At 37.0% G+C, this 12,204-nt stretch overlaps 1 long non-coding RNA gene across 1 annotated transcript; it reads left to right on the top strand.

The window, feature by feature from the left end:
- The first annotated feature begins 648 nt into the window (after positions 1-648).
- Positions 649-1,340, top strand: LOC147480225 (uncharacterized). The gene is made up of 2 exons (XR_015205704.1): positions 649-730; positions 1,071-1,340. It is a non-coding gene; the product is annotated as an uncharacterized LOC147480225 (long non-coding RNA).
- Positions 1,341-12,204: the final 10,864 nt, after the last annotated feature.

Raw genomic sequence — 12,204 nt, forward strand, 5'->3', positions numbered from 1 at the left:
ATACTTTTGTTTTAGCTTTCTTAATATTCATATATAATTTCTTTGTGTGACACTGACAATCAATCTAATAAAGAATCTATATGTATTCATATATAATTTCTCATTTTTTACTATTGTTTTTTTTGTCCAGGCAGGAAGGAGGGATAATTTGATGCACAAATTGAATCTTTATTGAATGTAGAGAAACAAAGTAGACTTGCTGAGAATGTTTCGCTACTAAGAAAGCTGTCATTGATATCATTCAACTCTGTTCGGAGCACGTGCTTGGAAAACTCTTAATGAACGGATCCTCATATTGTCCAAACGAAGAGGCCAAATTTTAAACAGTACATTTTTTTTTTTTCGATTGATTTAATATAATATAAATCTCAAATCTAGTTCCATGTTGTTATTTGGTGTTAAACAGGCTGTTCTTTGCTATGGTCCAAAGAAGCTATGCAATATATAGATGACACGCCTGATATTGAAGCTCGTGTAGAATTAATCAAAACGCTAAACAGTGTATCTGCTGGGAAGGTAAGCGTGAATTAATAAATTGCAAAGCTATTTTCTCTTTTAACAAGTAATTTCTCTTGGAAGGTTACTAATGAGTTGTGTTGGGCATTTTTTGTTTCTCCTCGTGTAGATTTATGTTGAATCGAGAGCGTAACGATTGATAAAAAAACTGGCGAAGATCAAGGAATCTCAGGGCCTTATTGCTGAGGCTGCTGACTTGATGCAGGAAATTGCTGTAAGTGATTTCACGAGCAATAGGACCTTACAGTGCTTTTCTATTGGGTATTAGTGAAAATCAGCATTTTCGTATGTTGCTTAGTTGTTGTTCTCTTTCGTGATTTTACTATTGATCTGAAGTGATTGTGTGCTGTCGATTCTGATGTATTGAAATGTGTTGGCTGATGTTGTGCAACTCCATGATTGGCTATGACTCCTCATATGGGTCTATTATGGACCATACAGTGACTATGAGTCTTACTCTTTATCCCTCCTATATATACATATAGTTCCATTGTGTATTTCCTTACTAAAAAAGTTATACGAGGCCTAAAAGGTTTCTTATTTTCTGACTACAGGTATATGAGAAGGTTTGTTTTTCTTCTCGCAGCTCTTGTTCATCTTCATGTTGCACTATGACTTCATTTGGCAATTTAAGGATTGTGGATTATTGTTGTGATCTTTGATAGGGAGCTGAAGTTGTCAGGATGTACAAAACTTTGCTTGGGAGTATAGAATTGTATTTTTTATTTGGTTGTTGTATAGATGAGGTAGTTTCTTTTATCTCTTTCACTATCTTTTGAGATTTAGTCATCAAACCATAATACAAATGCTCCTGTTTTGATTAATTCCTTTCGTCCTATTTGCAAAAGCGTTGGTAATTTTCTTTGTTTCTATATGAAACCAGGAGGTTCAAATTTAGGGCAAGAAAAAAATAAAAATAATTTTTTTTACAATATCAACACATTAGTAACGGTTTTAAACCGTTGCAAAGCAAAAAAATTACAATAATCGTTACAAATCAAACTACGCAACGCTTTTTAACCGTTACTAATTGTCACTCTGCAACGGTTAATAACCGTTGGAAAATTTGGTTTGCAACGCTTTTTAACCGTTAGTAATTGTCACTCTGCAACGGTTAATAACCGTTGGAAAATTTGCTTTGCAACGCTTTGTAACCGTTAGTAATTGTCACTTTGCAACGGTTAATAACCGTTGGAAAATTTGGTTTGCAACGCTCCCCTTGCTTTGCAACGCTTTCTAACCGTTAGTAATTGTCACTTTGCAACGGTTAATAACCGTTGGAAAATTTGGTTTGCAACGCTTGCTTTGCAACGCTTTTTAACCGTTAGTAATTGTCACTTTGCAATGGTTAATAACCGTTGGAAAATTTGGTTTGCAACGGCAAAAAACCGTTGCAAATATTTCCAACACTTTACCGACGCCCTATTTGCAACGCTTAAAAAGCGTTGCGAAAATTATTCGCAACGGTTTTTTGCCGTTGCAAATAGCCTGTTATGGTGTAGTGTTGGCATCTGTTCCCTTATACAACTCAGATGATGATCTACCTAAAAACGAAGAGAACTCACCAGCCCAAGTGTTCACTGTGGAAGAACAAAACCCTGTGGATACCTTGTTACCCAAATCACCTACATCTAACATAAAAACTTTCCCTCCTGATTTAAAATATATTTATCTTGATTCTGATGGCACCCATCCCATCATCATCTCATCCCAATTAACAAAAAAGGAAGAGGAGCATCTGATTAGGGTAATTCAAGAACATCGCTCTGCAATTGGTTGGTCTCTTGATGATATAAAAGGAATTGATCCAAAGATTTGCACTCACAGAATTCATCTGGAAGAAAATTCTAAGACTTCTAGATAACCACAGCGTCGTTAAAATCCAGCTATGAAAGAAGTAGTGCGAGACGAGATCTTACGATTACTAGATTTCATAATCATTTATCCCATATCTGACAGCGAATGGGTTAGTCCTATTCATGCAGTACCAATGAAATCTAGGATTGCAGTGGTCAATAATGCAGATGGGGAGTTAATTCTAGAATGAGTTCCTATCATGTGGAGGATTTGTATTGATTACAGGAAAATGAATGCTGTCATGAGGAAATATCATTTTCCCCTGCCCTTTATTGATTAGATGCTTGAACGCCTAGCAGGACATGCTTATTACTATTTCTTGGATGGATATTTAGGATATTTTCATATTTTAATCGATGAAACCGATCAAGAAAAGACCACCTTCACTTGCCTTTTCGGAACCTATGCTTATGCACGTATGCCCTTCGGTCTCTGCAATGCACTTGCCACATTTCAACGCTGCATGTTATACATTTTTAGTGATATGGTGGAAAGATTCATGGAAGTTTTTATGGATGATTTTTCCCTCAATGGGCATTCTTTCGATGATTGCATATCCAACCTTTCTAAAGTATTGGCGCATTATCAGGAAAAGAATCTAGTCCTCAATTGGGAGAAGTGTCACTTCATGGTAAAAAAGGGAATAGTGTTAGGTCACATTATGTCTAAAAATGGTATAGAGATCGATAAAGCTAAAATAGATAAAATTTCTACTCTACTGAATCTGCGGACCAGCCGTGATATACGAGCATTTCTAGGCCACGCTGGTTTTTATAGAAGATTCATTCAAAATTTCTCAAAAACTGCTAAACCTTTAACCAATTTTCTTATAAAAGAGACACCCTTTGAGTTTAATTCAGATTGCATACAAGCTTTTGAAACTTTGAAAGCCGCCTTAATAACGACTCCTATAATTTAACCTCCTGATTGGTAGAAACCATTCGAGCTTATGTGTGACGCTAGCGACTATGCTGTTGGTGTCGTAGTAGGTCAAAAACATGATAATGCACAGACAATTATTTACTATGCAAGTAAAATGTTAAATGATGCTCAACGGAATTATACAACTACCGAAAAAGAATTTTTAGCCATTGTCTACGCTTTAGACAAATTCTCGTCCTTATTTGGTAGGTTCAAACACCATAATATACACCGATCATGCAGCACTTTGGTACCTTCCACTGAAGAAAGATGCTAAGTGATAAGAGCCCAAAACTGTAGTTTAACCCCTTAACAGTCGTACTTTTAGACTAATTATGCGAGTAATAAGTAAGAGTTAATGCTGATTACGTGTTTTTATGTATTCAGGCATGAAAGTCAATTATGTGCAGAATTGTATCGCTTTGGCGAGATAAATGAGCAAGGGTTGGTTGCTAAGGAGTTCTGTGATTAAAGGCCAAGATTCAAAGAGAAAAATCCTTTGTAAAGCCTGGTCAAAAGCTGAAGAGTCAAAGTCCACGCGGGCAGAAATAGTGCACAAAGTCAGTAGAACTTCCAAAGACCATATCTTTGGACTCAGACCTCGAAATTGGGCCTATCTTATGTCAAAACGACCGGATCGGAAAGAGCTTTCCAATGGTTTAAGTCTTGACCCAATCAAAGGAGCAAAAGTAGACGAAAAGTCTATTGAAGTCAAATCCGACTGGAAAGGCCTTTTTGGACTAAAAGAATTGGGTTTTGGGCCCGATTCTCTGGCCCAAAACATGGCTCCAAGCCCATGCACGATTTTTGGATCTAAAAGTATTAAAACAAAAGCTTAGCTCTTTGTTAAGGGTAGATAGTTAGACCTAGATTAGATATAGATTAGTTAGGCTCCATTAATTAGTTTTAGAACTTAGTTTTAGATTTGTAATTAGTTAATTAATTAATTTTTCATATCTTGTTTTAAATCTAGTTTCATGTTTAATTAATTAGTTTAGAACAAAGTAGATTATCAATTTAGTATTTGAATCATTGTTTTATCATTCATTAGATTAATAAAATAGTGTTCTTGATAATCTAGTTTCAGTTTCAATTAATTATTTAGTTTCAATTCTTAGATTCAATTATTTATCTTTATTAGATTGAATAGATTCTTGCATGATTAGATTTCCAATTGAGTTTAAATAAGCAAAGTTCAAATCTTTATTCCATGACTTGTTTAATTTCATTGAGAAATGATTGTGTAATGATTCTCGGCTAAACCTCCATTAGAGGGGGTTGAGAAGCCTTGATGAAGCTTGATTATTAATTAGCGTAGAATAGTCGTAATTTTCCATTCAACTCTAGAAGTAATTAGTCCACCATGAGAATGGGGTTGAATACTTCACATGCTAGTTATGAATTAGTAGAAATGTCATGTGTAATTAAGGATTAGGAAGAACGAATTGTTCTGCGAAAGCAGTTCAATTCGGATTATGATGATTCGTCGTTAATAAATTAAGTCGAGTTAAGGTGGAATCAATTCCCCCTAATTCCATAGTCGAATCATTTAGTCGTATCTTGTGGGTAGTTGCATCATACTATAATAGTTCGTAAATCTCTCATTGACTTTAGACAAGAGTGATTAGACTTAGAAAATATTGCATGCGGAAGAACTAGGAGGGGAACGAACTTCCTACTCTACTGTATCTCAATTGATGCGAGGGTAGAAAACTTTGATAATCACTTCCCGAGTTTTAATTCTAGTTTTACTAGCGTTTAGAGTGTCATCGCTTTATTCATTAGTAAAACTAGCGTTTTACATAGTATCACTAAGCAGAGATTAATCCGATGGATCTTTCTCCTGCAAGAGTTCACATTAGAGATTAAAGATAAAAAATGAGTTGAAAAAGTAGTGGCTGACCACCTCTCCATTTTTACCAATTATAGTGACAGTGATTTCGAGTCTATTTCATATTCTTTTCTTGATGAGCACCTTTATGCTATCCTATCCGTACCTTGGTATGCTGATATTGTTAACTATCTAGTGATTGAAGACACTCCACCCTTGTGGAATAGAAATCAGCAGAAGAAGTTTTTAGCACAAGTAAAGTACTATCATTGGGATGATCCTTACCTTTTCTAGTACTGTCAGGACTAGATTATCCGATGTTACATTCCAGATTGGGAACAATCTGCCGTTCTCTCTATTTGTCATGAACAATCTTGTGGAAGGCATTTTAGTGCAAACAAAACTGCATCTAAAGTGTTACAATGTGGATTCTATTGGTCAACACTCTTTCATGATGCTTTTGATCATTGTAAAGCTTGCGTTCGTTGCATTCTCATAGTGGAGATTTTCATTGTTTAGGGCATCGATTTCATTGGACCATTTCCCACATCTCATGGTTTCATCTACATCCTAGTCGCCGTAGACTATTTATCAAAATGGATCGAGGCCATACCATGTCATAACAATGATAACAAAACTGTCATGTCTTTTATAAAAGAAAATATATTTTCAAGATTTGGTGTTCCAAAAGCCATCATTAGTGATGGCGGGTCACATTTTTGTAATCGAGTCTTTAAATATGTCATGAAAAAATATGGAGTAACCCACAAGGTTGCAACTCCATATCATCCCCAAACAAGTGGTCAATTGGAAGTCTCTAATCGAGAGATTAAGTGTATCTTGGACAAAACAGTTAATCCAAATAGAAAAGACTGGTCTCTCCGTCTAAATGATGCCTTATGGGCATACCGAACCGCTTTTAGAACACCTATAGGGATGTCACCCTACAAGCTTGTCTTTAGAAAACCTTGTCATTTGCCAGTGGAACTAGAGCATCGCGCCCTGTGGGCAATAAAAAACCTTAACTACAATCTCAATGCTATAGGTTAAAAATGTAAACTACAAATAAATGGACTCGAAGAAATTTAAAATAATTCGTATGATCTCTCAAAAGATTGCAAAACCAACATTAAAAGAATTCGTGACAAGCATATTTTATGAAAACATCTTGAAATTAGTCAAAATGTTTTGCTTTATAACTCAAGGTTGCATCTATTTCCAAGAAAACTAAATACTCGATGGACTGGTCCTTACAAGATCACTGCAGTCACCCCATATAGGGCTATCACTTTGAAGGATTACAAGAATAACAACACCTTCCAAGTTAATGGTCAGCGCCTAAAACACTATCATGAGTTATGGTCTACGGATGTAGAAGAAAGCCTTCTCCACAATCCTATCTATGAGGATTAAATCCTCTTTTCCATGATGTATTTCCAATCCATTCATTCTCTTACATCTACTTCTATGGAATACATCATAAAAGGTAACTGGACCCTTTACTTGGAATGTGTGGTTGTATGTACCGGAGCCTTGAGTCCACGTATACATTGCATATTCCTTGTTAGCACTTTTACTCATAGTTTGAGTAGTGTACCTCTATGGAGCAAGTGTACATTTTTATTTTTCTTTATTTTACATTCTTTTTGTTAAAAATAGCTTTTTCTTGTTGTTTTTACAAAAGTTCTTGGTTTTTCCAGTGTTTATAATAGAAGATTCTCGATACAACACTAGTCATGTGATTTTTGTTTCAAAATGGGCAATGGATTCTACATGGACCAACCCCTAGAAAAACGCAATCTATGGGCGGTTTTAGATCAGTATTGTTTATTAAAGGTCGCCTATATCACCGCACTATTCGCACGGGTCAGGACGTATCATGTCTTACTCAGTAAATCCCCCAACTCATTATAAAATTGAAGCTGCATGCATGCGTATTTAGGGTTCACCTGAACCGACATGAAAGTTGCCTAAGACAATCTATTATGGTATATTTTTAATCACTGCTTTTGTATGACTTCTTTGTATATATATCTACATTGTTTTCAAAAACTTGAGGATATAAAAATTTAAAATCTTATGTCTCAGAGTAACCAAAATGATACTGGATAAATATATGATTTTATGTTCTTGCAAAAACCCTCTATTTTGTTAGAGATACCTTTTAAGAAAAACAAGAAAAAAAAAAAAAAAAAAAAACAAACAAACAACTGGACGAGGGGTCGAAATCTTAGGATTAAACAAATGGTGTTACCCAAAGTGAAACCATAATCTGTTTAATTCTATCTTGCACCTCTCTATTATTGTCTCGAGAATCTGATGTTAAAAGGCTCATTTTGTACAAAAATTTCTAAAACTTCTTTTCTCCCCCCTTTCTACAAACCTTTCAAAATGTCTAAAAACAGTTCTTCCCCACCGAGCAATGCTCAATGGAGACGTGTACCGTCGGATTCTGAAGTTTTTGCATCTCTTCCTATTGATATTCAACTTGATATCTGGAAGATAATTCACACCATCAAACCTGGTGTAGGAAAAAGTTCCTACACGCACAGATGGTGTGCAGTCAGGGAGAACTGGTGTTTGAGATGTCAAACACTAGACTGCCCTGGACTTCAGCCAATAAGCGAGGGTTCAGTATTTACAGTCTACATGTGTCTTACACCAAAACATAGAGCCCAACTTCATACAGTAATCAAACCATCTGGTTGGGATTGACTCGAGTCTTGGGAATCTGACTGAAAACGACCCACATTTTTACAGTTTTTCAAAATTTAATCAAAAAAAGTTAATTAGTCTTTAATTTCACGTTTGTATATTATTTCCTCCATCCGTTTCCTTTGCTCTCATAACACACTTTTTTATTCATTCTGATAATTCCTACACATTGCTTCAAGTTTGCACACTCTATTCTTTTTAGAGCTCATTCGTGTATATAACTTCTGTCATCTTCACACTTCAAGGTGTTCATCTATCATCTTCTGTGTCATACACCCTTCGATCAAAGCATGTGATATACCGATGGATAGGATTTTTTGCGTTGATCGTTTTGACAGTTCGTTTGTCCAAATTGGACGAGTAACGAAGTGGGGATTTGCATTTTACGAGTTACGAGAAGGAACATGACCTTTTACGTATTTTTGAATTTCATATAGGTTTGGGCCAAAAATTTAAAACCCTAATTGCCCACCAACTGACGGTCACATGTGAGTTTAAAATCCAATCGCGCGACCGCCTGACTCACCTTCTCTTTCACACAAAACCCTAACTCACAAAAATCAACTCGACTCGCGCCCTCACCTCATCAACCTGCGTCGCGCCTCTTTCTTCACCAAATTCAAAACCCTTCCTACGGATTCTAAAAAACCTTCACCCTACCTCATATCCTCTTTCAATTTAACAAAACATCCATCCATGGCTGCCAATCGAAAGATTATACCCAAAATGGATTTTTCAAATCTATTTGATTCGGGGGTTTTTTATGTTTTCTTCAAGGGACAGATCCTTAGAAGAGGTTGGAGGCCACTCTTGCTAGGACCCTCTGCTCATTACTCCCCTTCTCTTGTTCCAGCTTTCTATCGCGGCTTAGCTCACGATAACGAAGGTTTGGTTACCATTTCATTTGGAGAGGCTCGTTTGTGTTTACTAGGCAGTCAATTGGGTCGGTTTTGGGTATCAAAGCATGACACGAGGTCCCCGAGAGTCAGCAGTTCTATGGCACAGTGTTCGATTTGATGCATGCGACTGTGTTAGAAGGAGAGTACATCACTGGTTCCACCTGCACGAGGCAGACTTCCTTGAGGAAGAACCAGCTGGCAGTGGCAACTTGGATTGCGCACAACCTAGTGGGGAGGACGAAACCTTTGGATATAGGTAAGTCGGTCCTTCACATTCTTTGGATCTTACAGACCCAGAACAACGGGTTCTGTATTTGTTCTTTCCTGTAGGACCAGCTTTCTCAGTCTACACGGAGTACTGCTCCCCTTCCTACCCTTGTAACTAAGCTCAGGCTTAGTTGAGGAGCAGCTGTTCCAAGTGACTTTGTGGCAGTGAAGTCTACCACATTCACTCCTGGCTACCTTCATTGCATTCAAAATGACTTGTCCCCAGAGGCTGTAGAAGAGATCTAGCATGGTCTCGACGACAACGTCGCTCCACCTCCACCTCTAATAGACTACTTTGCTCTAGGAGCTCTGTCTCAGTTTATGTGACCCATAGATGCTTTGAGATTCATGCATGAGGGTCAGCGTCAACTACATCAGCAGTTGAGTACAATTCAGTAAGAGCAGCGCGACTTTTAGGCCAGCAATCTCCAGATGCTTCAAGAACCAAGAGATGAGATAGTTCCACAGGCTCCTATGCCTAAGAGAGCTCGATGAAAAGGAAGAGATAGGAGTAGTTCTAGTTTGTCTCGACATAGTTAGTTACCTCGGGTGGATTCTGACTAGGCAGCTCCCTAGTGTCTACATAGATAGATATAATTTGTTTTTGTATTAGTACATGTCTTTACTTTATGCACTTCTAGTTTTTATTAGTATTGTCTGTTTTGTATGCCTGTGTTTTGTGGAATGTATAATGATTTGGGGTATATGAGCAAAAGGACATACAAATACATCATGCCCAAATTTTCTTATTTTCTACACTATGCATGTTTCCTAAAATAAATCCAAAAACCCAAAAATTTCATGTTAGAATAATTACGTAATATACTTTTTAGATAAACCCTGAGATTCTTGTTCTATATCTATCAAACCACTCTCCAAACTTGTTTAGGGGTGGTATATTCTCATCATGAAGAACAGAGTATAGGTTACTACTGATAAAACATTAATTTCCGTATTTGGTTTTCTTATAGTCTTTAGTCCACAGTTCAAAGTCCGAAGACCAAAGTCCAAAGTTCAAAAAGTCCGTAAATGTCGTCCGTTTAGTCAAGTTACCTTACTCACGTGGGTTTGGTAGGATAGGTCGAGTAAGGGATCGTCCAAACCTTAGGGCTCGGCAAGGTTTACAATTGGATTTACAACTTTTGGTGAGTAGGATTTTAGGTTATTTAGTTGGTTTAGGTAAATTAACGGTAATGCAAGTAATGTAAATTAATAACGGTGCTTTTGACGTAAATAAACAAAGATAGAGAAACAGGAAAGGGTTAACCGTACTCATGCAAGAATTATTTTCAACAGTTTATACTACCACATCACTATAGCTCTAATCCGTCTCGAGTTCATAGACAAACCCGAGACGACGTTAAGTATCGATCCCTAGCGAAATGCATGCATCTCTAAGCACATCTCACTAGCATAAGGAGTTGAACTAATATTTCATCTCTGGAATATCATTTCAGCTCCTGGTTCGATTCTACATCAGCTGGACAAATCAGAGAGCTATCTAACACGAGAGAGTCGCGCGCGAGACTGTTCTGGAGCATCAGCACTCCAAATTTGTACAGTCTCAATCATTTTGAGACCGGATGTATAATCTACACCTAATTCCTAAGTAGTGATTCTGGAACATTAAAGTGTCAATCTGGATCCTCACACGAGCAGCATAACCCTCCCCCTGAGGGGTGGGGGAAGTTTAGCTCCTGGTCATTGGATGAATAATTAAACTTGCTGTATACAATAAATAAGTAAATGTAGAACATAAATTAAACTTGAAAAGAAATGACTTTTATTAAGAAAAAAGACTTACAGTATTTAAGCTGCTGGAGGGGAAAATGACGGAATGTAAACTACCTACTAGAATGAAGCTACAGAGGATAAATTAAAACTGACTAAAAATGGGAGAGTAAAAGCTTAAGCATAAAATGCTGAAGAAGAAATATTGAAGACCCCCCTCGAATATATATAGGTTGGTCTCCCTCGTGAAGCCCCCTTCATTTTAAGTTTTGGCCTTTTGCCAAATTGATACGTTCAAAACCTTGAAATACAAAGTTTTGTCTTGATATGATTTAATTTGGTTTTTGTCTTTTTCTTGTTTGTATTCCTTCCAAAGTTTTGTTTACCAAACAAAACTTTCAATTAATGTTTTGTCCTTTTGCCCAATTCAATTCAAACTTTGAATTGGTATGTGTATTTTCCTTTTGCAAGGTGGCACAAAATTGTGACCATCACTTGCCACCTGCCTATGCTGACTCGTCATGCCTTTTGGGCCCGCAGAATGGGTCCACGTGGTATGTCCAATGGCGGCGCCGATTTTGGCATTTTTACAACTTTCTGTCTTTGCATAGAGTTCGTCGCCCTGGTTGCTCTGGCAGTTCACTAGCCGAAGTAGGTGTCCAGGTTTGAAAGATGTGAGTTTCGGAAGTTTGCTGCTTCTTTACATGTGGACCCGTTCTGCACTGGTTTTGTTCCTTTGGAAACTTCGGCTCTAGTCAGGCTTTGTTGGGCTTCACTGGGGCTGAGTGGGAATACTTCAAATATTCCAGTATTCCCGTACTTCAATGCATGTTTTATCATCATATTCACGTTAACTGCGAAAAGCTACAAAAGTACGAAAATATAATTATTTCATGATTATTTAACATATAATTGACCAAAATTCTATGTCTCTCGGGGTTTTAATAGTACAGTTTTGGGTGCTTATCACACCACCCCCAAATAGCACTTTGCTTGTCCTCAAGCAAATAAGAGACATTAAAATGATAAGTGGCCAAAAATGTGTTGTCCTAAGCTAAGTCTCATTTCGCAGAGTGTGGTTGCATTGATCGTATGCAACAAGACCTTGAACCACTAGGAATTCCCTAGTGGACGAGTTATAGCCTCGTGAGAGTTTTTCAGAGAAGATACTCACAAACTTCATTTATACTACAACGACTCAGTAACAAAGTCCCGTTTCCTTAATTAATCTCATATATCTATACATCTCACTAGAGGGAGAAACAAGGATAAATTCTTTCAAAATTCAAGTTAATATACATACAATAATCAAAACATCTACTTATGAGCATGCATGCAATGATCTTTACAATGAAATGTACAAGCAGGGCCGTTTCTGGATCCTTTGGATAGCATCCTTAAGTAGGTTCTCACAGGTATGTGTCGAAACACAATTTCTCTCTTATTTTTCCACTCAAGTTTTGCTAA

The sequence above is a fragment of the Coptis chinensis genome, chromosome 8 (assembly GCF_015680905.1).
Source record: "Coptis chinensis isolate HL-2020 chromosome 8, ASM1568090v1, whole genome shotgun sequence".
Lineage (NCBI taxonomy): Eukaryota > Viridiplantae > Streptophyta > Magnoliopsida > Ranunculales > Ranunculaceae > Coptis > Coptis chinensis.